At 45.5% G+C, this 26,157-nt stretch overlaps 2 protein-coding genes across 4 annotated transcripts in view; one reads left to right on the top strand and one right to left on the bottom strand.

The window, feature by feature from the left end:
- Window positions 1-26,157, bottom strand: part of PLCXD2 (phosphatidylinositol specific phospholipase C X domain containing 2) — a 187,244-nt gene that overhangs the window by 7,153 nt on the left and 153,934 nt on the right. The window lies entirely within an intron of this gene.
- NECTIN3 (nectin cell adhesion molecule 3) overlaps window positions 1-26,157 on the top strand; it is a 408,487-nt gene that overhangs the window by 233,518 nt on the left and 148,812 nt on the right. The gene's annotated exons all lie outside the window — the stretch shown is intronic.

The following is a 26,157-nucleotide window of genomic DNA, read 5'->3' as shown; positions in this document are numbered from 1 at the left end:
GTCCGGATCACATCTTCAGATGCATCGGCTGATAACCCTGTCTCCAAGGACCAGGGTATCTCTACTGTAGTGGCTGCAGAGTGCCCATCTTCAAGAGGGCCGCAGGTTCGACATACAGGACTAGGTCCTAGTGACCATGGATGCCAGCCTTTGAGGCTGGGGGGCAGTCACACAGGGAAGAAGCTTCCAGGGACTTTGGTCAAGTCAGGTGACTTCCCTACATAAATATTCTGGAACTGAGGGCCATTTACAATGCCCTGAGTCAGGCAAGGCCTCTGCTTCAAAAGGCCAGTCCTGATCCAATCAGACAACATCACGGCAGTCGCCCATGTAAACCAACAGGGCGGCACAAGAAGCAGGATGGCGATGGCAGAAGCCACAAGGATTCTCCGATGGGCGGAAAATCATGTGTTAGCACTGTCAGCAGTGTTCATTCTCGGAGTGGACAACTGGGAAGCAAATCTTCTCAGCAGACACGACTTCCACCCGAGAGAGTGGGGACTTCATCCAGAAGTCATCCAAAGGATTGTACACCATTGGGAAAGGCCACAGGTGGACATGAAGGCGTCCCGCCTCAACAAAAAGCTATAAAAGGTATTGCGCCAGGTCAAGGGACCTTCAGGCGATAGCTGTGGACGCTCTGGTAACACAGTGGGTGTACCAGTCGGTTTATGTGTTCCCCCCTCTGCCTCTCATACCAAAGGTACTGAGAATAATAAGAAGGCGAGGAGTAAGAACGATACTTGTGGTTCCGGATTGGCCAAGAAGAGCCTGGTACCCAGAACTTCAAGAAATTATATCAGAGGACCCATGGCCTCTGCCGCTCAGACAGGACCTGCTGCAGCAGGGGCCCTGTCTGTTCCAAGACTTACCGCGGCTACGTTTTGATGGCATGGCGGTTGAACGCCGGATCCTAAAGGAAAAGGGCATTCCGGAGGAAGTCATTCCTACGCTGATTCAAGCCAGGAAAGATGTAACTGCAAAACATTATCACCGCATATGGCGGAAATATGTTGCTTGGTGTGAGGCCACAAAAGGCCCCAACAGAGGAATTTCACCTAGGTCGATTTCTGCATTTCCTACAAGCAGGAGTGTCTATGGGCCTAAAATTAGGCTCCATTAAGATACAGATCTCGGCTCTGTCGATTTTCCTCCAGAAAGAATTAACTTCAGTACCTGAAATTCAGACATTCTAAAAGGAGTGCTGCATATTCAGCCCCCGGTTGTGCCTCCAGTGGCACCTTGGGATCTCAACGTGGTGTTGAGTTTCTTAAAATCACATTGGTTTGAACCACTAAAAACCGTGGATCTAAAATATCTCACGCGGAAAGTGGTCATGTTATTGACCTTGGCTTCGGCCAGGCATGTATCAGAATTGGCGGCTTTGTCATATAAAAGTCCTTATCTGATTTTCCATATGGAGAGGGCAGAATTGAGGACTCGTCCCCAGTTTCTCCCTAAGGTGGTATCATTTTTTCACTTGAACCAACCTATTGTGGTGCCTGCGGCTACTAGGGACTTGGAGGATTCCAAGTTACTGGACGTAGTCAGGGCCTTGAAAAATTATGTTTCCAGGACGGCTAGAGTCAAGAAAATTGACTCGCTATTTATCCTGTATGCACCCAACAGGCTGGGTGCTCCTGCTTCTAAGCAGACTATCGCTCGCTGGATCTGTGACACGATTCAGCAGGCGCATTCTGCGGCTGGACTGCCGCATCCTAAATCAGTGAAAGCCCATTCCACAGGGAAGGTGGGCTCATCTTGGGCGGCTGCCCGAGAGGTCTCGGCTTTACAACTTTGCCGAGCTGTTACTTGGTCAGGGGCAAACACGTTTGCAAAATTCTACAAATTTGATACCCTGGCTGAGGAGGACCTTGAGTTCTCTCATTCGGTGCTGCAGAGTCATCCGCACTCTCCCGCCCGTTTGGGAGCTTTGGTATAATCCCCATGGTCCTTTCGGAGTTCCCAGCATCCACTAGGACGTTAGAGAAAATAAGATTTTACTCACCGGTAAATCTATTTCTCGTAGTCCGTAGTGGATGCTGGGCGCCCATCCCAAGTGCGGATTGTCTGCAATACTTGTAAATAGTTATTGCTAACTAAAGGGTTATTGTTGAGCCATCTGTTGAGAGGCTCAGTTGTTTTCATACTGTCAAACTGGATATAGTATCACGAGTTGTACGGTGTGATTGGTGTGGCTGGTATGAGTCTTACCCGGGATTCAAAATCCTTCCTTATTATGTCAGCTCGTCCGGGCACAGTGTCCTAACTGAGGCTTGGAGGAGGGTCATAGTGGGAGGAGCCATTGCACACCAGGTGGTCATAAATCTTTCTAGAGTGCCCAGCCTCCTTCGGAGCCCGCTATTCCCCATGGTCCTTTCGGAGTTCCCAGCATCCACTACGGACTACGAGAAATAGATTTACCGGTGAGTAAAATCTTATTTTTTCATATTCTGATAAATCGTTATTCTGTAGTATTTTCACGATACATTTTCTCAGCGTACTCCATCAGTGATTAGACAATAGTCCTGTAATTAGCGGTATAGCAAAACAAAGCAGCGAACCGATAAAACCACCCGACTGTTTAACCAACCTCTTCTTTTTTCCAATGGCACATTTCTTATTACAAAGTGATTTTATAAGCTCTCGCTTCTTTTTAAGGTAGTTCAACTGTCGTTGAGACAGCGGTATTTTACCTTTAAGCGTGTTGAGCGCTATCTCACAAATAGCCCTGACTAAATCGTTTGAAGCGTTGGATAAAATAGCGTTTCTTTGGGTTGGTGTTGCTTTAATTAACGTTTTTAAAAGCGCCTAATTACGTCTTATCCGTCCCGACATGTACACCGTTGTTAGAATGACAACGAATGACTAAAGGTTGTACGGTTATAGCTTTATAGAACCGCGCTTCTTAATGACAAAAGCGACAGGTGTGTCTGGTGGGAATAAACCGCTTCGTAAACGATAATCGTCAAGAGCGTTATTTCTTAAATCAACCAGTAAATACCCATAAGGGGCCGCCGTCGCGGATTAATAGGATTCGAGAAAAAAACGATGTTTCGATGGGTACATTTGTCTAGCCAGAATGCCCACTTGCATTTTATCCTTTGGGCTTTTAAACAGGACCATATATTTTGTGTTTAAATGTATAGTCCTGCTCTTTTTACCTTGACAAAATATGTTTTGGACAAGGTACAGGATACTGAGATTACGATGGTGTACATACTTTGTGAAAGCTTTCTCAACCTCAGAATTATTACTAGCTGCGTCCATCAGATCATCAATCACCGTTAAATTAATCTTATCAGGGGGAAAAAGTTGATCATCGCTAAAAGACTCTGGTAAACCCTCTATAAAACGCGTACCGGGGTAATCACGCAGAAGTTGGTCATATATAGGCTGCCAACAGGTGTAAAACCAAACAACATTATCAGGTACATGAGTCACATGTGTTGCAGTGTGCTGCAACAGCGTTTTCACAAAATAACTTCTACCCGAATTGGACGGTCCCGATAAAATACAGGAGAAAGGGAGCTGAAATCTGGTGTCCATCTTAATAGCCGAACGGCAGTGTTGTGAAGTTGTCCGTAAGAGACCGTTTAGTATAAACACACCTTCGCGTCTTCTGCAAAGTACTCGTCTCTATCTGCCAGCACTTTTTCACACGTACTATACCGGGTTGACAGATCACAACCTTTTTCTGGTCGTCGCCTTCGGGGTTTAAAGGATAATCTAAGACCAGTTCTTTCAGGCTGTCAAAGTTAACGTGCTGCGCATTATCAACATTGAGCGTTATACCTTTAACTTTTAAACAGGTCTTTCCGTTGTTTAGTCGATAGCCGTATGACTTGGGACCGGCTGAGACAAATTCTGTTATATGGGTGCCTGTGGGTAGTTCGCTAGTCAACTCACCTAAATAATCACCCAATGGTGGGCTCTAGTCACCGGGTCTACTGACAAAAATTACAGAATCTGTGTCGTGATAAAGACATCTATCTTGTAATCTATCCAGTAGTTTGTACAGTTCAATACGAGCATAAGCAGTTGTAAAGATGGCTATAGTTACATTTGAAATTGCGCCCCTGGTGTAATGGTCTTTGGCATACCTCCAATTTACCATAACGGTATCATCGTCAACAAAGTCCAAAGCGGACACATCATAGTACGGTAAGAACGCGTATTCAAAAAGTTTGTCGGGATCGGTCACTAGGCACGTATTGGGCATGTTGCTACGTTGGCCAAATTTACCCCATAAGGAATTTAAAAACAATTTTGAAATTTGTCTTTTGGCGGGGTTGATTTCTATGTGATCGGGACGTAAAGACACTCCTTCATTTTTTTGATAGGCGTCTATATACTCTTGGCGTTTCACGGAGTCTGTACACCATTCGGGATAACCAGAGGCCTCTTGTTTATCCCTGAGGTGCGTTTTAATGTAACCTGAAAACAATTTGTCAGATCTCTCATCAAAATGCCATACCTCATAGATTTTACACATCCTGTACCCCATTTCTACAGCCAAGTTTAGTTCCACGGTACACCATGTACCGATGAGCGCCCGTTTTTCTGAATCATGAACGCACGGCTCAGTCTGTCCAGACTCGGCGCATGTGCGACATAATGGAAACATTAAGTTACCGCCCATTTTAACCGGCAGAACCGGAAAGAATAGCCCACGAGGCGGGTAAACTTTAACCCTGGCAAAACCTAAATACTTTGTGACATCACCAAAATCCTTATTAATGATGCGCGGGTGTTGTATAGGATACGTTTTGGTTTTGTTAACAAAAGGGTACAGGCTGGTAAAGTCAAAATAGTGAATTTTTTCATCACAATCTGTTTTGTGATACAGCTTTATGGCGTTCGTGTGTCCGCCATAAAGAGTATCACGTGGCTCCAAGGGTTCGGGTAATTCTTTACCCTTCAGAAAATCCTGTAGATCCTCATCAGACTCTAGCATAGACTTCCATTCACAACCCCAGATTTCACGTATCTGAAATCCACATCGTTTAAGGTAGTGCAACTTTACCTGCGTCTTGTGGTGCAATTGACCGTAGGTCGTTTTAGTCAGTTTGTTTTTATCATCGGCGTTGTAACAAGCACCACAGCTGTGATAAAAACAACCTTGGAATTCAAAAGCTTTGGGTGCGCAGTTAATCACGGCGTAACCATCCAGGCTGTATTTACCAACTTTCTTCTCGCCCCCTTGTAAAGCGTGTCTTATAATCACACCTTCTTTGTGCTCTATGTACATTAACCACTGTATGGCAGGCGTTGAGTAACGCTTCTGAGTCTTGTGATAGTAATCACCGGGTACAAGGGCCAGTGTCTTTTCCTGTAAAAATTTACAACGGCACATGGACATGCAGACGGATGCCAACGTGACTAATTGAAAAGCCTCGATGTGACGTTTAACCACAACCTTTTTTTTCCCCTTTGTTATTAGAAACTCCTGTTCTGTCATGGCTATAACAGCCGATCTGAAAGCCTCACAAGCTTTTTGTAATATTTTCACATCGTCTTTACAATATCGTACGAGCTCTTTTTGAAAGTTAAACGGCTTGTCTACACACTGTTTATACCAAGCTGTAAACTCAGATAATTCATCAGACATCATGTATTGTGGACCAAAATACTCTATTGACGGCATAGCCCCTATGTAATTTTGGTTATCAGCTGTGTTAAAAAAATGTGGGAAATAACCTTTGGTACCGTCAAACCCCATCGCCTTTGGTAACTTGCTAAGCCGCATGGGTAAAAAATTTAAAGAGTCGATAAATCTTATCTTCAAATCTTTTACCGTGATGCACATTATGTTGCCGCCTCTAGATAATAATTCCATCTTTAATTTCTCCTTAATCAGCTGGCGCAGCACAAAATACACATCATAACGGCCTGCATTATGGGCTATGAATGTGTAATGCGCAAATTTTGGTTTCATGAACGTCTTTACAAAATCTTCGATACACGCAACACCCTTAAACTCCCAGTCTTTCTCCCCCGTTAATGTTAGAGCGTAACAGTAGTTTGGTATGTGCACCCCCGTCTCCTGCATACACTCAAAATCATAAAAGATGTATTTCTTTGTGGGTTCTTCCAGCTTCATGGTTTGTATATAACACAAATGGTTCGAAAACCCATCAACGGCCACCTTACAGATGGGACATTTTAGGCCTCGGCAGTTATGGTCTGTTCGCCGGTAGAGACAACACCTGTCACAATATACATGTTCAAGACAGGATATTTTGTGATCAAAAGCTAAAGCTTTGTGTAGCTCTAAACATTCGTTTGATCGACAAAATACCCTACACACCGAACACCTTAACGCAGTCACACCGTCGTCAATACAATCCGGTCTGTGACAAGCCTTACAAAAGAAAAGACAATCGTGATTATTTCTATGATGGTAAGCGCTATGACAACGGTTGCAACAATATCGGGCACCAAGAAACGCTTTGATATCGAGTATCCCATAAAAGTGACAATCGTGATATAGCACAAACAGCGTGTCTTTGTAAAGGGCCTACACACTGGCCGACTAGACTGCACGATATGAACGATCTCGTTCATTAATGAACGAGATACCGTTCATATCGTGCAGTGTGGAGGCTCCAGCGATGAACGATGCGCGGCCCCGCGCTCGTTCATCGCTGGTCCCCCGTCGGCTGTACATGCAGGCCAATATGGACGATCTCATCCATATTTGCCTGCACTTCAATGCAGCCGGGTGACGGGGGGAGTGAAGAAGCTACAATCCCCCCGTCACTGCCCCCCCCCCCCCGCCGCCGGGTCGCTCGTCGCCCGTATCTGCCGTCGGGCAGCTCGGCGGCGGATCGGCCAGTGTGTAGGGCCTATAACAGCTATCTGTACAGTAATATTTCCAATCGCCATTACTGTAATAGAGGAGCTTGATCGTAACATTTAAGTAATTTTCAAAAAATGCAACATCACTAAAGCTGACCGTTTTATCAATCGGCAAATTCAAAGCTTTATGTAGTTGGATCACTCTCTCCTGTATTACATGGTCATTGGCGTTGTTACCTTTATCCAGAAGTTTACAGACGCTAGCGGCCAAACACAGGTTATTACCGATATTTCTGAAATTATACAGGTATCTTTTACGCTTGTCAATGATTAAACTGTATGGTGAGCGGTGTAAACTTCTACTTGTCAAACCCCCGCCCGCCCTGTTTCTAAAAGTACTGATCACAAACCTTAAACCTGTGGATAATAAGAATTCAGCGTTACTTTGAAGCGCGTTTGTAATCTGGTTCAAAAAACTGGCAGCGTCTAATGTTTCTTGCGGCTTACGATGCGAATAGATGGCGTTGTGTAACCCACCCCCCTCCAATCTAAGCTGAACTCGGTTGGCAGGATCCACGCCTGCAAGGACGCCATCGAGCATGGCCTGTATAGCAGTATGAACGGCTCGAACTCCCTCTACAAATGATGTAACCCTGTCCAAATTAACAAACCGATAGTGGTTGTGGTACTCAATGGCTCTGAAATTTGGTCGTTGTCGTTCATAACTGTTAATCGCTTCTAAGTATACATGGTGCCGACCTTCGTCATTACCGGGTGACTCAACCCCGCGTGCCTCATTATATATGGGGCTTGCAATGCGCTCAATATTGTAGGCTGTGATTCGTCAATCGGTAATGCTTGGGTTGGCGATTGTTCTAAATCTACATGCCTCGCGCTCTGCTCCCCGCCTACCATACGTTCCCTGGGTGGTGAATGTTCAAATTCTACAAACCCCGCCCTCTGTCAACCGCCTACCACCCGTTCCCTGTGCCGTTTGCGCTTTCTCAATCTGGTTAATGTTGTTACAACCTGTTTCACCTTTGCACGTCGGAATAGCTGTGAGCCTTTGTATGTTACACAAGGTTTAATTCGTGGCTTTTTTTTACAGGCATTTATATTTAAAACACGTTTCAAACCATTGCCTAACATGCTTAGTCATGGTTCAGTTTCAATTTTTTCTGCAAAATGATGTATGTTGGCTTTAATAAATTCAGTTGTCTTAAATGAACGATCGATGTATTTTGACATGACATTCATATACGTCTCAACAACTTCTTTAACAATGTCTTGTTTACATTTACCACCGTGGCTCACACCTTTAATGTGTTTTAACAAATACCCGGCTTTTACGCCCATGTTCTCAACATCTTCCCGTATCTTACCCAACAACGCGTAAAATTGTATTTCAGCGTCTTGGCCTACTTCTTCTGTATTTTGACTTCCATCAACTATGTCGGGCGCTATCCCATGCGCCGGTGTAAAAATATTGGGCATTGATGTTACCCAATCAACCGTTGTAGTATTACCAGGAATTCCTGCAACAGCTGATAACACTTCATCAGAACTATTCTGCTGCTCTTGTGTCGTTGACTCTACACAGGGTGTAATAAATTCTTGCGCATTCATGTCATCAATATTTGATAACACATGATTACCAGCTATGTGTCTTGTTGCTGTTTCAGAGCAATCCTGTGTATCAGGAATTGTGATTACATCGGATTGCGACAATTGCTTAACATTACTTCTTGAGTCAATATTTGATAACACACCACTGCCGGCTATGTGTCTTGTTTCTGTTTCAGAGCAATCCTGTGTATCAGGAATTGTGATTACAGCGGATTGCGACAATTGCTTAACATTACCTCTTGAGAGGCGCGATGCCCTCTTAAACTTTACAGTCTTTGTATTACCAGCGACATCCCGGTCTGCAGTGTCAAATGATGTGTGTTTTGATGTTACAGCACCATCGTTACTTACGCTTTATACAGTTTGTAACGCGATCCTTCTCCGTTGCGGCGTATCATTTTCGGAATACGACAATTTTCTTTTAAGATCGTAAATGCTGAATTATGACTTCTCTCATTCGTTCTTGGTCAAGCCGGCCTGCGTTTGTTCGGGTTGATACATCTGTGATGCATCCCCATAACCGATGGCCTAGCATTCTCCTTTAGGCGGTTATGTACGATCGACGGCGTTGCGAATTGATGGTTCACCGTTTCAGCGGCGGTTGTGCGTTTTGTTGTTTTCCTGCTTGTACTAGGCCTGTGTATTTGCGCAACTGTATCATGGCCTACTGGTATCGTTGGATCATATCGTCTTGCTACATCATCATCTGTAATACATATATTATAAAATAAATATGAACACATATGCACGTAAATCAGCATTTAAATCACTGCATAACAATATACCATATAACAGTGTTTGATTACACACCTGCTGTTGCGAATTGATGGTTCTCCGTTTCAGCGGCGGTTGTGTGTTTTCCTGCTTGTACTAGGCCTGTGTATTTGCGCAACTGTATCATGGACTACTGGTATCGTTGGATCATAACGTCTTGCTACAGCATCATCTGTAATACATATATTATAAAATAAATATAAACACAGATGCACGTAAATCAGCATTTAAATCACTGCATAACAATATACCATATAACAGTGTTTGATTACACACCTGCTTTATATTCGAATGTTTGAGCCCGGCTCCCTGTCGAGTGGAGAAAAAACGGTCGCTCATCAACCGCATTGCCGGTCTGTAAAGCAGTGTTGTGACAAAATTCAGGTTTGTTCAATATGTCCCGCAGAATACTGTCAGCCGTCGCATAATCCATTATTGTGGAATCTTTAGCCGGTGAAAAAATGAAAAATAAATATTACATACGGTGTAAAATTAGAATAACATGAAAAAGAGTTGTATTAATGAGAATATAAAGTGTGTACAGGTGACAACAAATCAGCACAATGGTACAAGGTTTATTTTTAATTCTTTAGCCGGTGGGTAAAAAAAATTATTACAGGCGTTTAACATCATTTATTTTTAATTTCTTTTAAAATATAAATCTTTTTAATTATTATTATTATTATTATTATTATAATAAGCTATTACATGTTACTCATAGGCAGGCGCCAATTCCAAAATGTTAGTGAAATCTGGAATGATGTTGTAATCTGAACCAAACTGACTTCCTCCAACATCATCGAAATTCTCTGTGTTTGCGGCATCTGTCGTTTAATTGTGAGAAATAAAATTTTTAATTAATTACTTATCAACTTTGTATCCAGCCTGCTCATACTATTTAAACTTTTAAAAATAAGTAAAAATTAACAAATTGTAGGCCTTGGCTATAAGTTCGTACTATTTAAACTTTTAAAAATAAATAAAAACGTGTCAATGGTATTTATAGACTTAGCTTACCATGGTTCATTTGATAACTTGGTAAAACATCATCTTCGGATCCGGATGTGCACATGTCGTTATCTTTGTTGGTGATGTTCTGCATTGTCTGTCGCTGAACCAATAATGAAAATGAGATACGATTAATACCAGTGTTCTTTTAAACTACGCACACATTAAATGTGTTTGCTTTAAAATATAACGTTTGTATAATATGAGACAGCCTATAACATCTGTCTTCAAACGATTTACATGAAATAATACAGCGCCGGCGCATTTTGGAAATGCATTTAAATATATATATATATATATATAAAATCACATACTGGCTTGTTACAGCCCTGTTTAAAATTAAGATGTCATTTTGAGTCAATACATAGACCTGTAGGTGGTTCTAATTTTCTTTTGCAGAGATTAACACATTGTGTACATTAATAATAACCAGATGCTTTTGTTACATGCTTGGCTTTTGAAATTTACGCTGTCATCATTAATCATGCATGGTCATTAAAATCAATATGCTTTTTAAATCAATACCAGGTGTGACGCTTCCGTGCATCTAAGAAAATGGACACGGTCATTAAAATCAGTATGCTTTTAAAAACCAGTACCATGTGTGACATAGTATGATTTTTAAATAGTACCATATGTGCCATGCATGAAGTTTTAGCTGCTGGAATGTGAGAACTATAACACTGTGTAAAGTTTTGGTTTTGTTATCAAAAGGGTACAGGCTAGTAAAGTCAAAATACTGAATTTTTTCATCACAATCTGTTTTGTGATACAGCTTTATGGTGTATTCTGCGACTGGTGTTACGTGACACTCTTTTCAAAGCCATTATCATTTAATACAGTTTAATATCCAACTCTATACATTTTATATTAAATTTTATATAAAAGTGATATCAAACACTATAATTTAATATTAAAGGGGGCATGCCCCATGAGAAAGGGGGCATGGTACCTGTCACTTTGACAGAAAGGTGGTCTTTATCTACTTGCATTAGAGCTGGGAGCTAAATAATATCCTAAACAACTTAGGTAAAATAAAGCCAGTTTGTGCAAGGGCCTCCAAACTGCTGCTTTTTCCTGCCAGTATACATGCAGACTGTTTGACATGCCTACTTGGATGCTGTCACCCATATAATCCTCCACCATTATTTCAATGGCGACAGCATCATATGCGGTGACAGTAGACATGTCAGTAATTGTTGGCAGCTCCTTCAGTCCGGACCTGATGTCAACACATGCTCCTGACTGATCTGCATCACCACCAGTGGGTGGGCTCAAAAATGTTTTCCTTTTCTTCGCAGCCCCAGTTGCGGGAGAACATGAAGGAGGAGCTGTTGATGGGTCACGTTCCGCTTAAGTTGACAATTTTCTCACCAGCAGGTCTTTGAACCTCTGCAGACTTGTGTCAGCCAGAAAGAGAGATACAACGTAGGCTTTAAACCTAGGATCAAGCACAGTGGCCAAAATGTAGTGCTCTGATTTCAACAGACTGACCACCCTTGAATCCTGGCAAAGCGAATGAAGGGCTCCATCCACAAGTCCCACATGCTTAGCTGAATCGCTCCATCTTAGCTTCTCCTACAATTTCTCTAGCTGCTTCTGCAATAGCCTGATGAGGGGAATGACCTGACTCAAGCTGGCAGTGTCTGAACTGACTTCACATGTGGCAAGTTCGAAGGGTTGGAGAACCTTGAACAACATGGAAATTATTCTCCAATGCGCTTGAGTCATGTGCATTCCCCCTCCTTTGCCTATATTGTAGGTGGATGTATAGACTTGAATGGCATTTTGCTGCTTCTCCATCCTCTGAAGCATATAGAGTGTTACCACCTCTTACTTCAGGTGATGGCAGAGTAGGTTTAGTAGTATTTGCTGGCCCTCCAGTCTTCGGCATGCAGTGGCTGAATGTCAACAGTGGCTCGCCCTTCCACCGACGGCATCTCTTGCATGCCCCTGTCATTTTTCAAAAAATTCTGCACCACCAAATTGTATGTTCAAAACATGGTACCTGTTGAAATTTGCCCTGATTTAATGCACGCACAATATTGGTGGTATTGTCTGATATCACAAATCCCCAGGAGAGTCTAAGTGGGGTAAGCCATTCTGCGATAATGTCCCTCAGTTACCGTAAGAGGTTGTCAGCGGTGTGCCTCTTACGGAAACCGGTGATACACAGCATAGCCTGCCTAGGAACGAGTTGGCATATGTGAGATGCTGCTACTGGTGCTGCTGCTGTTGTTGCTGCGGGAAGAAATACATCTACCCAGTTGGCTGTCACAGTCATGTAGTCCCAAGTTTGCCCTGCTCCACTTGTCCACATGTCCGTGGTTAAGTGGAAACTGTGTACAACCGCATGTTTCAGGACACCGAGGACAGTTTTCTTAATGTCCCTGTACAGTCCGGGAATCACTTTCCTAGTGAAGTGGAATCTAAATGGGATTTGGTACCGGGGACACAGTACGTTCATCAACTGCCTAAATTCCACTGCACTAATGGTGGATAACGGACGCACATCTAACACCAGCATAGTTGTTATGGCCTCAGTAATCCACTTTGCAACAGGGTGACTGCTGTCATACTTCATCTTCCTCACAAAGGACTGTTGAACAGTCAATTGCTTAGTTGAAGTAGTACAAGTGGTCTTCCGACTTTCCCTCTGGGATGACTCCCAGCAGCAACAACAGCAGTGGCAGCAGCAGCAGTAGGCGTACCTCTCAAGGATCTTCCGGAAGAATCCCGGTTAGGAGAGGACTCGACAGTCCTGCAAGTGACATGGCCTGCAGGACTACTTATGTTCCTGACTGAGGAGGAAATTGACCTTGAGGGAGTTGGTGGTGTTACTTGCAGGAGCATGGGTACAACAGGAAGAAGGGATTTAGGTGTTAGTGGAGTGCTTACGCTCTTACCCAAAGTTTCTGAACTTGACCATGACTTCTGATGAATTTGTTGCAGGTGATGTATAAGGGAGGATGTTCCTAGGTGGTTAACGTCCTTACCACTACTTATTACGGATTGACAAAGGCTACACAAGGCTTGGGCCCTCATTCCTAGTTGTTCGCTCACTGACGTTTTTCACAGCGCAGCGATCAGGTGGAAAATGCGCATGCGCATGGTACGCAGCGCGCATGCGCTAAGTACTTTTACATAAAACTTTGTAGTTTTATTGTAGCTCGAGCGACGATTTTCCGTTGCTTGAGTGTTCGTTGTTTGATTGACAGGAAGTGGGTGTTTCTGGGCGGCAACTCAGCGCTTTCAGGGAGTGTGCTAAAAAACGCAGGCGTGCCAGGGAAAAACGCAGGAGTGGTTGGGGAAACGGGGGAGTGGCTGGTCGAACGCAGGGCGTGTTTGTAACGTCAAACCAGGAACCAAACAGTCTGCAGTGATCGCAATCTAGGAGTAGGTCTGGAGCTACTCAGAAACTGCAGGTAAATATTTAATAGCAGAACTGCTAACCTGTCGTTTGCAATTCTGCTAAGCTAAGATACACTCCCAGAGGGCGGCGGCCTAGCGTGTACAATGCTGCTAAAAGCAGCTAGCGAGCGAACAACTCGGAATGAGGGCCTTGATACCTGTTGTCCGGATTTTGGACAAATAATTCCACACCGAAGAAGTGGTGGCTTTTTTGGTATTTTGCCCAGGTATGACAATGGGCTTTCTCATCCCACGGACAACAACTGTCTCCAGTGCTGCCTTATTCAAACAAACCACATCACCATCAGAATCCTCATTGTAAACTTCCTCCTCAGCGCCAGCTACACCCATATCCTCCTCATCCTGGTGTACGGCTACAGTGACATCCTCAATCTCAATATCAGCAACTGGACTGGCGGTGCTCTTCCCAGCACTTGCAGGGGGCATGAAAATGGTGGTAGGAGCCTCCTCTTTCCATACAGTCTTGGGAAGGTCAGGCCTAGACATCGCAACCGCTAATACACTTGGACTCTCCTTGGGGATTTGTGATATCTCTGAACACACAGTTGTTTTTTCCTGTGCTTTAACAAGCTTAATTTTTTTAATTTTTTCAAGAGGGAGGAGGGGTTCCATCCTCATGAGAAGCTGAACCACCAGTCATAAACATAGGCCAAGGCCTTAGCCTTTCTTTGCCACGTCGTGTTGTGAATGGTATATTGCCAATTTTACGTTTTTCGTCAGATAATTTCTTTTTTTTTCTGATTATTAATTTTACATGCCCTATATAACATTGGGCATCAGCCTTAGCAGCCGTGTACTTTTATTTTACCAACTGCACCCTTGAATTTTTACAGCATACAGGGCCAGTGTAATGTTATTTTAACAGCAGCACCCCTATATTTTTACAGCATAAAGGACCAGTGTGCTTTTAATTTTTAACAACTGCACCCCTGAGTTTTTACAGCATACAGGGCCAGTGTAATGTTATTTTAATAGCAGCACCCCTATATTTTTACCGCATACAGGACCAGTGTGCTTTTAATTTTTAACAACTGCACCCCTGAACTTTTACAGCATACAGGGCCAGTGTAATGTTATTTTAACACATACCTCCCAACTTCTCTAATTTGGCGCGGCCGCAACTGGAAAGGGGGTGGGGACTCGGGGGAAGGGGCAGGGCATCACAATACGATCCCCATTTTGGAGGGCGGGGTGCCCAGCACTTCCCAAGCAGCTGGGTAGCCCCTTCCTCTCCTCCCCGTACTGTTCACATGCATCTAGTCAGTGATCACCGGCTGCTTTGCAAAGAAGAGCTGTGGTGACTACTGGTTCTCCCAACTGTGTGTCCCCCCTCCTGTCCCCCCACCCGCAGGACAAGGACACTGCGACCCGTAGGAGGGACAGTGAGACAGTGTCCGAATAGCGGGACTGTCCCGCTGAAATCGGGACAGTTGGGAGGTATGCAATCACAATTTATTTGCAGATTATGACAAAATGCCCTTTATTGTGGTCATGTCCAAAATTTAGATTTTATGTTACTAGACAACATATTTCAATGTGTTTCAAAAAATGGAAATCACATATTTATAGCTGACTTGCTTGTGTGATGCTTTGCACCAATCAGGTACACTACATACAAAAGAAGACTGATAGGCCCTACACACTTGGCGATGTTCCTGAAAGATATGAACGATCTCGTTCATTAATTAACGAGATACCATTCATATCTTTCAGTGTGGGGGCACCAGCGATGAACGATGCGCGGCCCCGCTCTCGTTCATCGCTGGTGTCCCGTCGGCTGTGCATGCAGGCCAATATGGACGATCTCGTCCATATTTGCCTGCACCTCAATGGAGCCGGGTGACGGGGGAGTGAAGAAACTTCACTCCCCTCGTCACTGCCCTCCCCCCCCCCCCCGCCGCCGGGTCACCCGTCGGCCGTATCCGCCGTCGGGCAGCTCGGCGGCGGTTCTTTAAATGTGTAGGGCCCATCGCAAGGCCCTTCTGTGGCACATGAAAATGGGAAAAGTCACTTTCTAATTCCTTTTAAATAGCCAATGTGAGATTTGTGATTGGGGTTGATTGGGCATAGAGGGTGCAGTTAAATTGATCAAATATACAGTATGCCCATATTTATCAAGCCTTGGAGAGTGATAAATTACATGGTGATACAGTACCAACCAATCTGCTCCTAACTGTCATTTTTTAAACACAGCCTGTATTTAGGAGCTGGTTGGTTGGTACTTTATCACCGTGCAATTTATCACTCTTCAAGGCTTGATAAATCTGGGCCATAGTCACTGTTAGAATGAGTTGGCCTTGGCTCATTAACATAATCAGCTTATGGAAAAGATGATCATGTGATGAATTTGTTTCTCAGTGTTTCAGACGTTGTAGTTAAGGTGTGAGACACCATTCACAGTATATACACTACAAATAGTTACAGAGTGCGTGTGTATACCCTGCTGAGGGGTCAGATGGAAACAAGTGCACAGCAGAAAGGTTCACCATGCTAAAACCCTGTAAATGAGTGATGTAACACTTCAGTCCAATAAATACTTGGAGAGGAACCTTTGTTGCCCATAGCAACCAATCAGCTTACAGCTATCATTTCTCTAACATAAATACTACGAAATTATTTTTAGAAACTGATTGCTATGGGCAAGTTCTCCTTTTTATTTTTCTCATAGATTTAAGTAAGGTGTTTAGATCTCATTCTGGGGCAGACGTACTAAGCCTTGGAAAGAAAGAAAATGGGTGGAGATAAGGTGCCAACCAACCAGCTCCTAACTGTCATTTTTCAAACACAGCCTGTAACATGGCAGGCAGAAGCTGATTGGCTGGTACTTGGGGCGTAATTAAGTCCTGATCGCACCTCTGCAAATTTGCAATATTTTTTTGCAGTTTGGCCTTGCACCTGCGCATGACGATCCATACGCAAGTGCAGTTGTTCAATAATCGCCAGCTTTGCAATTTTGCACAAAAGCGATCAGGTCTGAAATAGGCCCTTAAAATCTCTCTCCAAGGCTTAGTACATCTCCCCCCACATGAGCAAAGTATCCACCCACACGGACCGTGCGTGCGATAGTAGCATAAAATTATTATTCCCATTAAGATTTCAGCACTATATAAAAACATTAAAAACAAGGCTCGCAGAAATGAAAAATGCCACTGCCAAAGATAAGAAAACATGCTGGCAATATTGCAAAGATAGTGTCAATGGGGTCTATACAGTGCTGCAAGTATAGCGGTACGGGGCGGTACACCGTACTGGTAAGAAATTCCCAGCCAGTACACTGTACCGCCGGGACGTCCACCATACCTGCATCCTGCTGCTGTGTGAGGGGAGGAGAGCGCAGCGCAGTGCCTCTCCTGCCCCTCATTTCTCTATGATGTCCGGTCTCCAGTGGCAGCAACGGCGGGGTGAATCTCAATAAGGCACCGGTTTGCTAGCCAATCAGAGCTCGTGGACTGGCAGCCGCGGCTCCTGATTGACTGTCGGTCCGCGAGCTCTGATTGGCTAACGAACCGGCGCCTCATTTAAGATACCTGCCGCCGGAGACCGGAGTCGGACTTCACAAGCAATGAGGGTCAGGAGAGGCGCGTGCTGCGCTCTCGTCCCCTCACATAGAAGAAACAACAGAGGCAGCGGTGAGCAGGGGGGGGCATTGTGTATATCTGGCACAGTGGGGCATTGTATATCTGGCACTCTGGGGCAATGTATATCTAGCACAGTGGGGCATTGTATATTTGGCACAGTGGGGCATTGTATATCCGGCACAGTGGGGCATTGTATATCTGGCACTCTGGGGCATTGTATATCTGGCACAGTGGGGCACTGTATATCTGGCACTCTGGGGCAATGTATATCTGGCACAGTGGGGCATTGTATATCCGGCACAGTGGGGCATTGTACATCTGGCACTCTGGGGAATTGTATATCTGGCACAGTGTGGTATTGTATATATGGCACTCTGGGGCAATGTATATCTGGCACAGTGGGACATTATATATCTGGCACTGTGGGGCAATGTATATCTGGCACAGTGGGGCAATGTATATCTGACACTGGGGCAATGTGTATCTGGCGCAGTGGGGCAATGTATATCTGGCATTGTGGGGCAATGTATATCTGACACTGGGGCAATGTGTATCTGGCACTGTGGGGCAATGTATATCTGACACTGGGGCAATGTGTATCTGGCACTATGGGGCTGTCACTGACCTAGGTTGGGGATGTCGTGAACTCGGGGGTTCTCCCGATGGTAGGGGAGAGGAACCACAGTTGGGTCGGAACAGGGATGGCTTGATATAGGTCTTCCTCATACAGGACTCTGACAGTAAAGCTTGGTGAAAACATTAAAGAACTTTATTGCAGGAAGGGAGCAACACAATGTCACATAGCAGAGAAGGAACGTATGGAGGGAATGTCCAGGCCTATAGGAGAACTTATGAGCAATGTTAAAGATTCCAGGAAAAGAAGTACTTGTGAGTGTTGGTACAAGATAATGGTGACTGAAGAACTTGTGAGTGATGGTTTTAAAGATACTGATGATTTGAAGAACTTGTGAACGGTGGTTAAAGACTCTGATGATTTGAAACACTTGTGAGCGATGGTTGCTGATGATTTGTATGACTTGAGAACGATGACTAAAGATACTGATGATTTATAGAACTTGTGAGCGGTGGTTAAAGACACTGGTGATTTGTATGACTTGAGAGCGGTGATTAAAGACACTGTAGAACTTTGAGAACGGTGGTTAAAGACACTGATGACTTGTAGAATTTGAGAACGGTGTTTAAAGACACAGATGACTTGTAGAACTTGAGAGCGGTGTTTAAAGACACAGATGACTTGCAGAACTTGAGAGCGGTGTTTAAAGACACAGATGACTTGCAGAACTTGAGAGCGGTGTTTAAAGACACAGATGACTTGTAGAACTTGAGAGCGGTGTTTAAAGACACTGAAGACTTGTAGAACTTGAGAGCGGTGTTTAAAGACACTGAAGACTTGTAGAACTTGAGAGTGGCGTTTAGCCCGCAGCCCACGCTGACTCCAAGAAGCACTGGTGACTGGATTGCAGAGGAACACACCAGCCGCTGTATACGCTGGAACTGTGCAGCAACTGGCACCTGGAAGCACCGGAGACACTAGGGTACGACTGCAGAGAGACTCGCCGGGAACAAGAGCACTGGCATCCACTTCAAGGGAAAAGACGATACTCAGGCGCCGAGGCGCTGCCCGGCATCTGCCTTTGAATCTCCCGCCTCCGCTGGATTGGCGGAACAGTCTGATGACGTCACCTGCTCCCCGCCCACGTGATGCCAGGTGTCATGGCGGCGCCCCTGCCCCGGGGAACCACCGGGAGCCGCGCCAGCCAGGCGCCGGAGCCCGTGGACCATCGAAGGCGGAGGCCGCAACACAGACCAGCAGGCACGCAGGGGTAAGCGCGGTGAACGCCGCCTATGGCGTGTGACAGTACCCCCTCCTCCAGGAGTGGCCCCCGGACACTTTCCAGGTTTTGTTGGATGTCTGGAATGGAAAATCCGCACCAGTCGGGGAGCCATAACTTCAGTAGCCTTGACCCAGCTTCTCTCCTCGGGGCCAAAACCTTTCCACTCCACCAAATACTGTAGATTCTTGTGAAGATAACGAGAGTCAAGAATAGCTTTGATTTCAAAGTCCGTTCCAGCTTAGGACTCTGCAGAGGTTGGCCTTGGGGACTTTGAATGGAACCGGTTTAAAATGAGGGCGCGAAGGAGAGAGACATGAAAGGAGTTTGGTATCCGGAGGTGGGAAGGTAATCCCAATTTGCAGACAACCGGATTCAGGACTTGTAACACGGGGTAAGGACTAATAAACTTTGGGGCGAACTTCATAGTTGGCACCCTTAACCGGAGGTTGCGGGTGGAAAGCCATACCCTGTCACCAACCTTGTATTGGGGAGCTGCTCGTCGCTTCCTATCCGCAAAGCACTTATAACGGCCAGAAACTCTCTTGAGATTAGCATGAACTCGACTCCAAATTTGGCTGAAGTGCCGAAGAGTAGAGGCTGCAGCAGGAACATCCTCCGGAGGACGAATGGGTAATTCAGGAACTTGAGGATGGAACCCATAATTAATGAAAAATGGGGATTCGCCAGTCGAAGAGTGGTACAGATGATTATGGGCAAACTCGGCCCATGGCAACAGTTCCACCCAATTATCTTGCGAGGGAGAAAGATAAACACGGAGAAAAGTCTCTAAATCTTGATTGACGCGTTCAGTTTGCCCATTGGTTTGTGGATGGTAAGCGGATGAAAACTTGAGTTTTATTTGTAAGGCCGTACAGAGAGCTCTCCAGAATCTTGCAGTGAATTGTACCCCCCGGTCAGAGATGATTTCCTGAGGTAAGCCGTGCAGGCGGAAATGTTCTCGGATAAATAACAAAGCCAACTTGGGAGCTGATGGTAACTCGGTCAAAGGTACAAAATGTGCCATCTTAGAGAAACGGTCGATAATTACCCAGACAGTATTGTGACCCTTGGAGAGGGGCAATTCGGTGACAAATTCCATAGAGATATGGGTCCAAGGCCTCTGAGGAATGGACAGTGGATGCAACAACCCCGCAGGAGGCAAACGAAGAATTTTGTGCTGAGCACACTGAGGACATGAGTTGACATAATCTTGAATATCCTTCTTCATAGTGTCCCACCAGTAAGACCTTTGTAGAAACTCCCACATCTTTTGAACTCCAGGATGACCGGAAAACTTGGAAATATGAGCCCACTGCAACAACCTTGGTCGAAATTTAGCTGGCACAGACATTCTCCCAGGAGGAGGACCCAGAGCGGTGGGAGCCGCTGACATAGAAACTGGACTGAGAATCAAAGCCTTCTCAACGGAATTCTCCTCATCCGAAGCTGTTAAGGAACGGGATAAAGCATCAGCCTTGGTGTTAAAAGTCCCAGCCCGGTACTTAATAACAAACGAAAACCGAGAAAAGAAGAGCGCCCATCAAGCTTGACGGGGATTCAAGCACTGGGCCGTCTTGAGGTACAGCAAATTCTTATGATCAGTGAAGATTGTAATTAGGTGTTTAGCTCCTTGTCTCCAATGGTGTAATTCTGTTCAGCAGGAGAGAATTTGCGAGAATTTAATGTAACTTCCCATCTGGAGCATACTGCGAAAGCACGGCACCTATGCCTACCGAGGAAGCATCAACCTCCAAAAAGAATGGTTTTGAAAAAGTTGGTTGTTGAAGTACTGGAGCAGACATAAAGGCTGCCTTTAACTGAGCGAACGCTGCTACAGCTTCGGAGGACCAATGACTTGGGTCAGAACCCTTCTTGGTTAGGGCAGTAATAGGTGCCACGATGGTAGAGAATCCCTTTATGAATTTCCGGTAGTAATTTGCCAAACCCAGAAATTGTTGTACCGCTTTCAAGGAAAGAGGCTGAGTCCAGTCCCGGATGGCAGTGAGTTTCTCTGGATCCATACGAAGCTCTATGCCCGAAATTATGTAACCAAGAAATGGAATAGAAGGAACCTCAAAAGTACATTTGGAAAGCTTGCCATAAAGATGATTCTCTCGCAATCGAAGAAGTACCTCTTTGACCTGTATTCTGTGCTCTGTGAGATTTTTAGAAAATATCAGAATGTCATCCAAATATACCACTACACTTAGGTATAGCATATCTCGAAAGACTTCTTTAATGAATCCCTGGAAGATGGCAGGGGCGTTGCTGAGGCCAAGCGGCATTACCAGATACTCATAATGCCCATCCCTGGTATTGAAGGCCGTCTTCCATTCGTCCCCCTGTCGGATACGTATCAAATTATAAGCTCCCCTTAAATCAAGCTTGGTGAAAACTCGGGCTCTGCGAACTCTATCAAAAAGCTCCGTAATGAGCGGCAAAGGATACTTATTCTTAATGGTGACATCATTCAGACCACGATAGTCAATACATGGTCTCAGCTCTCCGTCCTTCTTCTTCACAAAAAAGAAACCCGCCCCCGCCGGGGAGGTAGAGGGGCGGATGAATCCTTTCTGCAGATTAGACTTGATATAGTCCGACATAGCTTGGGTCTCGGGCAGTGATAAGGGATAAGTGCGACCCCGAGGTGGCATTTTCCCTGGAATGAGCTCAATGGGGCAGTCCCAGGGTCTATGCGGTGGTAGCTGATCGGCTGCTTGCTCCGAGAACACGTCAGAAAACTCCCGATAGGCCTCCGGAATCAGCCCTTCATCTGACTTGGAAGATACACGAAGCCGATAGACAGGGGTGAGACAATTTGAATGACAAAAAGAACTCCAAGACGTTATTTGTGTCGAACTCCAGTCGACGTGAGGGTTGTGAAGTTTAAGCCAAGGAAGGCCAAGAACCAGATCGTGGGGCATCTCACGAATCACTAGGAACTCCAGGTGTTCTTGATGCAGAGCTCCCACTTGCAGTTTGATTGGTACTGTGCAACTTGAAATCAGACCGTTAGAAATTTGGGTACCATTGATAGCAGTCAACGTAATAGGTCGTTCGACCGACCGTAGCTGTAAACCCAGATCCTGGGCACAGGAAAGGGAAATAAAATTCCCTGCAGCCCCTGAGTCCAGCAGAGCCTTAACGGGTTTGGCTATTGACTCGGAGAACAGAGATACGGAGAGTAAACAGTCCACTGGCAGAGAAGGTTCAGAAGAAACCCCTAGCTCGACTCCTCCGGAACAAGCTAGGACTGCCCTTTTCCCGGGCGAGACTTGCAAAACTTGAGAAAGTGATCCGCGGCTCCACAGTAGAGGCAGAGTCTACCCTCACGACGACGCTGACGTTCTTCTGGGGACAGCCGAGATCGATTAATCTGCATAGGTTCATCAGGACTTGGAATAACCGTTTGCTTAGACGGAAGAGATCGGACCCTTGATCGATCTGACCGACTACGTTCACCACCTCATTCCTGCATGCGAAGATCCACCTTTACACAGAGCGAGAGCAACTGTTCTAAAGAATCCGGCAAATCTCTGGTGACCAACTCGTCCTTTAGACGATCGGAGAGCCCGTTCCAAAAGGCAGCCCGAAGGGCATCATTATTCCAGCGCAGTTCTGAGGCTATGGTCTGAAAATGAATCACATACTGTCCCACTGAACGAGAGCCTTGTCGGACACGAAGCAAGTCTGCAGAGGCAGCGGTCGTCCTGCCGGGATCATCAAAGATCCTCCGGAATGACGTAATGAAATTGGTGTAACTAGAAACCAACGGATCAGATCGCTCCCATAACAGAGACACCCAATCCAACGCTGAACCCTCAAGCAAAGAAATAATGTATGCCACCTTGGACCGATCAGTAGGGAAGTTATGTGAAAGAAGTTCAAAATGTACCTCGCACTGATTGAGAAACCCCACGGCAATTCTTTGGATTCCCATTATAGCGAGAAGGAGTAGGGAGCTGAAGGCGTGACCTGGTTCCAGAGGAGGATGGAATATTACTAGAGACAACCACTGGAGTGGGTACTGGAGCTGGGGCCGGTACTACTGCAGCCAGAGAAGTCTGAATTTGATCCAGCCGGCCAGATAATTCCTGGAGATAATGCATCACCTGGCCCTGTGCTGCTTCCTGACTTTGTACTCGAGAAATCAAGTCCTGGATGGTACTTGCCTCTGGGCTCCGATCCCCCGGGTCCATGAGGCCTGAGTATACTGTCACTGACCTAGGTTGGGGATGTTGTAAACTCGGGGGTTCTCCCGATGGTAGGGGAGAGGAACCACAGTTGGGTCGGAACAGGGATGGCTTGATATAGGTCTTTCTCATACAGGACTCTGACAGTAAAGCTTGGTGAAAATATTAAAGAACTTTATTGCAGGAAGGGAGCAACACAATGTCACATAGCAGAGAAGGAACGTATGGAGGGAATGTCCAGGCCTATAGGAGAACTTGTGAGCAATGTTAAAGATTCCAGGAAAAGAAGTACTTGTGAGTGTTGGTACAAGATAATGGTGACTGAAGAACTTGTGAGTGATGGTTTTAAAGATACTGATGATTTGAAGAACTGGTGGACGGTGGTTAAAGACTCTGATGATTTTAAACACTTGTGAGCGATGGTTGCTGATGATTTGTATGACTTGAGAACGGTGACTAAAGATACTGATGATTTATAGAACTTGTGAGCGGTGGTTAAAGACACTGGTGATTTGTATGACTTGAGAGCGGTGATTAAAGACACTGTAGAACTTTGAGAACGGTGGTTAAAGACACTGATGACTTGTAGAATTTGAGAATGGTGTTTAAAGACACAGATGACTTGTAGAACTTGAGAGCGGTGTTTAAAGACACAGATGACTTGCAGAACTTGAGAGCGGTGTTTAAAGACACAGATGACTTGCAGAACTTGAGAGTGGTGTTTAAAGACACAGATGACTTGTAGAACTTGAGAGCGGTGTTTAAAGACACTGAAGACTTGTAGAACTTGAGCGGTGTTTAAAGACACTGAAGACTTGTAGAACTTGAGAGTGGCGTTTAGCCCGCAGCCCACGCTGACTCCAAGAAGCACTGGTGACTGGATTGCAGAGGAACACACCAGCCACTGTATACGCTGGAACTGTGCAGCAACTGGCACCTGGAAGCGCCGGAGACACTAGGGTACGACTGCAGAGAGACTCGCCGGGAACAAGAGCACTGGCATCCACTTCAAGGGAAAAGACGATACTCAGGCGCCGAGGCGCTGCCCGGCGTCTGCCTTTGAATCTCCCGCCTCCGCTGGATTGGCGGAACAGTCTGATGACGTCACCTGCTCCCCGCCCACGTGATGCCGGGTGTCATGGCGGCGCCCCTGCCCCGGGGAACCACCGGGAGCCGCGCCAGTCAGGTGCCGGAGCCCGTGGACCATCGAAGGCGGAGGCCGCAACACAGACCAGCAGGCACGCAGGGGTAAGCGCGGTGAACGCCGCCTATGGCGTGTGACAGGGGCAATGTATATCTGACACTGGGGCAATGTGTATCTGGCACTGTGGGGCAATGTATATCTGGCACTGTGGGGCAATGTATATCTGACACTGGGGCAATGTGTATCTGGCACTGTGGGGCAATGTATATCTGGCACTGTGGGGCAATGTATATCTGACACTGGGGCAATGTGTATCTGGCACTGTGGGGCAATGTATATCTGGCACTGGGGCAATGTGTATCTGGCACTGTGGGGCAATGTATATCTGGCACTGTGGGGCGATGTGTATCTGACACTGGGGCGATGTGTATCTGACACTGTGGGGCAATGTGTATCTGGCACTGTGGGGCAATGTATATCTGACACTGGGGCATTTGTGTATCTGACACTGGGGCAATTGTATATCTGGCACTGTAGGGCAATATGTATCTGGCACTGTTGGGCAATGTGTATCTGACACTGGGGGGCAATGTGTATCTGACACTGGGGCATTTGTGTATCTGGCACTCTGGGGCAATGTGTATCTGGCACTGTGGAGCAATGTGTATCTGGCACCATTGGGGTCATATGTGTATCTGCCCTCCCCCCCATATGTGTATCATGCCCCCATTTTCATTGGCCACGCCCCATGTGGCATTTGGCCACAACCTTTTTGGCACGTGCGCCTTCGGCACACAGTACCTATAAGACATTTTTTCTACTTGCACCGCTGGGTCTATGTACTACGGAGAGAGATAAAGTGGAGACAGATAAAGTACCAGCCAATCCACTCCTGTCATTTTTCAAACCCAGCCTGTGACATTACAGTTAGGAGCTGATTGGCTGGTGCTTTATCTTTGTCCACTTAATCATTCTCCAAGGCTTAGTACATAGACCACAATGTTTGGCTGAGTCATCAACTATTTTAGGCACTGACATAGAGGAATAGTAAACTACTAATTGCAAAACATGCAGGAACACAGAACATTCCTGGCCTTTTATTTCTGCTGAATGTTAGCTGATAATGGGGCATATTTACTAATTATCGAGTTTCAGACGTAATAATTAGAATCTCCTATTGCCGCTTTTTGCAACAATAAGAAATTTGCATGCTCCCTGAATGTACTGAAATTCACATGCAGTGTCAGGGGCTACGAAAGGAGTCTCTCTGCAATGTGTAAAAAGGGAAGATGATTGCAAAAGCCGGGGCCATTCTGCTCATGCTCGGTCTAGTGATTACGCATGTGCGGTGGCCATTGGCGGGGAGGGTTCTGGAGAAAAACTCTCCCAGTGTTTTCTGTGAGTTAGAAGCAAATAGGCTACTATTGAGTTACCCCATCTGGAGATGGCATTATCCTATTGGGGCCAATTTCTGGAATGCTTTGCATTGGTAAATCTGACAGCTTTGCAGGCCCCATAGAAACCTAAGGAGTCTGTGGCAGCTGTTTGGAGATATCTGCTGTGATCCCTCCATAGTACATTCAGTAGATCCTTACAATTTGTGAATATCACACAAATATTATTTGATCAAGTGATCCCTGAGTCACAAGGAATTCTGAAGCGAAGGAAAGTTTGGATTCTGTTTTTGTGGATATTCAAATTTTGTTTGCTAAAATATTTATACTGGGCCAGAACATCCATTGGGG

Source organism: Pseudophryne corroboree, chromosome 2 (assembly GCF_028390025.1).
Source record: "Pseudophryne corroboree isolate aPseCor3 chromosome 2, aPseCor3.hap2, whole genome shotgun sequence".
Lineage (NCBI taxonomy): Eukaryota > Metazoa > Chordata > Amphibia > Anura > Myobatrachidae > Pseudophryne > Pseudophryne corroboree.
This window is presented reverse-complemented; position numbering and strand designations above follow the sequence as displayed.